Below are 3,250 nucleotides of genomic sequence, written 5' to 3'. Positions count from 1 at the left end.
CACTGATTTATTCACAAAACAATATATTTTTGTTCCATTCTTTCTATAAGTAAATATTTGTATTTGTTGGAATATGCATAAAGGCTCTCTGCAAGGACAGACAAGCAGACACTAATGTTGGTTGCCCACGAGGGTTACCTATGTGGGGGTGGGGGCAGGGAGGGACTTCTTTTTGTGCAGAGCAGTAACTTGAATCATGGTCTTACTGACTCATGGCTGTGTTAGCACTGGGAACTTGCTGTGTACAGGTACAGATCAAGATGGCTCGGTTGCTATGGTGATGCCTGCCCATGTAAACTGTGCAAAGGCACAGATTTATGTAACTCTGGACTTTGAGCTAAGGCACCAGCTCCTGGGAATAGAGAATTCTGAACATACCCAGATAACCCTCATGTCTCACCAGTCCTGTGTTCTTCAGATTGCCTGCTTTGCTGAAACTTTCTCAAAAATAACCTTTTGATAAAACCTGTATAATAAATGTGCTGAGCTAGCTCTGAGTCAGTCAAACGCTAGTGGAGTTTGACTGTCCAGCTTTTTCTCTATGTGCTTTTCCTCTGTTTGTCTTTTCTTTATCCCCCATCACCTTTTGTCTGGTCTTCTCTGAATTAATGGCTGCAGCTGAAAGCAGAGATGACAGGGCCATGCACATTAGCTTTTTATACATTTTGAATTTCAAATCATTATGTATTAAAAGGACAAAAACAAAAAATAATCAGGACATACCTGTTAAAAATATTCATAACTTGCACATGAATTGATATTTGTTTCCAATGGCATAAACATAGCATTAAATTAAACTTTTAAAAACATAAAATTTTAATAATTTTATTGATAAGTCTAAAATGTGTTAGCCTAGAAGGATCACACAGATAAACAGACCAAAATATTATTCATATATACCAAATATAGGTAGTATACACACATTTCTATACCTGGTTATGTATAAGAACACATTATAATATATTGTAAATAAATATTATTGTTATAGTTAAAGCTTCATCCTAGGGTTTCATAAATTGACTTCCAGACCACTCATGTATAATAGAATCAAGCCTTTATTGAAGCACACCGGTGGCGGCTGACCAGAACATAAAGCTGTTCCTCTGATCAGCCCCGAACAATTGCAAGGGCACTCCTTATAAGCTTGAAAACCGCAAAAGGGATGCTCGGGGGGTGTAGCCAATGCAAGCAAGCCAGGTTACAGAAGTGGGACAGTGCAGTCAAGCGGAGGGAAGCCTAACCAATCACAGTTATTCCAGTCACCCCAGTTACAGAAACAGAGCCCCGTTACCCTAGTTACAGAAACAATGCCCCATTAGGTAGTTCCATATTCTTAAAGGTTTCTATAGCAAAAGGAAAAGAATATCTTGCTCCAGTCATGACTCTTCTACTTGGCATGGTTGTTTTACAGGATGAAGTCATAAAACAAAATGGAGTCACATTTGCTCCTACTATCACATTATTATATGATATTCTTAAAAACAAATTCAACATTATGGTTTCATGGTTAGTGTTCCATATATAAATGTTTACCTTCTGTTACCTAGGAATATATAGTTTAACACAACTAGAGCATATTACTCGATTTAGAATTTTTCTGTTATCCAATTTCCTTTGTTGGGCATATTCTAAACAATTTAAGAAGCAGTATACTTATATATCTCAACTTTCTCAATGTCTGGAAATTTATGCCTCAGAAGCGTTTTCTAGAATCCTTCAGGTCAGACTCTCTTTCTGATCACCCTGAAGAAGGCATCCTTCACTTCCTTGTTCCTCAAAGTATAGATCAGTGGATTAAGAACAGGAGTGACCACACTGTACATGATGGCAATGATGCGATCCTGGTCCCTGGAGTTCCCTGAGGTAGGGCGAATGTAGGTGAAGATAACAGGAGCAAAGAAAAGAATAACCACCATGAAGTGGGAGGCACAGGTGGACAGTGCTTTGTGAAGTGTGCTTCAGGACTGGGTCTTGAGGAAGAGGTAGGTGATAATGTAGAAATAGGAGAGAAGGTCAGAAAGAAGGTGCCTGCAGTGATGGTCCCCGTGACAGTATTATGCAGCCTCTGGTTGAGCTCAGTGTTCCCACAGGCCAACTCCAGCAATGGCTTAACATCACAGAAGAAGTGATGGATGTGGTTGGGACCACAGAAGTTCAAGCGAGATGTCATTATGGAGTGTAGCAGGGCATAGAAAAATCCAGTGGCCCAAATGGTGATAGCCATCTGGGTGCAGAGCTGGGGATTCATGATGACAGTGTAATGAAGTGGTTTGCACATAGCTACAAAGCAGTCAAATGCCATCACTGCCAGAAACGTGGCCTCTGTGCTACCCAGGAAGTGGAAGAAATGAAGTTGGCTTATGCATCCCATGAAAGATATTGCTTTGTGTGTAGAGAGGAAGTTCTCCAGCATCTTTGGCAGTGTCACTGTGGAGTAGCAGATATCTAGACATGACAGGTTTCCCAGGAAGAAATACATAGGTGAGTGGAGTCTGGGATCAGAGATGACAATCATCAGGATGGCTCCATTCCCAGCCACATTCACAAGGTAGATTGTGAGGAAAACAGCAAAAAGAAAAGGCTGTTGGTCTTGTATGTCTGTTAATCCCAGGAGGAGGAATTCAATGATTGAAGTCTGATTCAACATCACTTAAAAGAAAAGAATAAGTAATTTTGAAACATTATTCCTAATGAGGATCAGTCTTTCTAACTGATGATTTTCTTGATAAGACAAAAAATTTTGAGGGAGTCTTTCTAACTGATGATTTTCTTGCTAAGACAAAAAAATTTGAGGAGATTTGCCTCAGATCTTGTGTAGTATTTAAATGTTTAGGCTACATGTGTTGTGGATCAGTCATTTTTTAAAATTGGATTTGTCATTAATATTTTCCTTTCTCTTAGGGATTTAGAGCAGGTTTTCAGTCTACCATCTTCTCTAGCTGTGAACATCTACATTCCAAAGCAACTTCCTTTTCATCTCCTAAGTCAGCTGCTTGAGGTGATAATTTCTTCTACCACCTTCTGTGATCTCCTTACTGAGAGAGAAGCAACCTGAAGAATTTTACTTAAGAAAAATAGCCAGGGATGGAATTATTGCATCATAAAGTTCTTAAATAAATGAACAATCCTTAAAACAGGGGCAATAATTTTTCTGTAGTAAAAGGGGCTAGGGTTGTTCTTTCATCTCTTTCTAATTGACATTCTTGGAAAAGTCACAGAGCCCTATTTGAGTAGGAAATGATATCACACT

The 3,250-nt window shown here is 39.1% G+C and overlaps 1 pseudogene; it reads right to left on the bottom strand.

Annotated features, from left to right (window-relative positions):
• Positions 1–1,721: 1,721 nt before the first annotated feature.
• LOC143400826 (olfactory receptor 12D1-like) lies at positions 1,722–2,647 on the bottom strand (annotated as a pseudogene).
• Positions 2,648–3,250: the final 603 nt, after the last annotated feature.

This window comes from Callospermophilus lateralis, chromosome 6 (assembly GCF_048772815.1).
Source record: "Callospermophilus lateralis isolate mCalLat2 chromosome 6, mCalLat2.hap1, whole genome shotgun sequence".
NCBI classification, from domain to species: Eukaryota; Metazoa; Chordata; class Mammalia; order Rodentia; family Sciuridae; genus Callospermophilus; species Callospermophilus lateralis.
The sequence above is the reverse complement of the archived record's forward strand: the minus strand, read 5'-3'. Positions and strand labels throughout refer to the sequence as shown.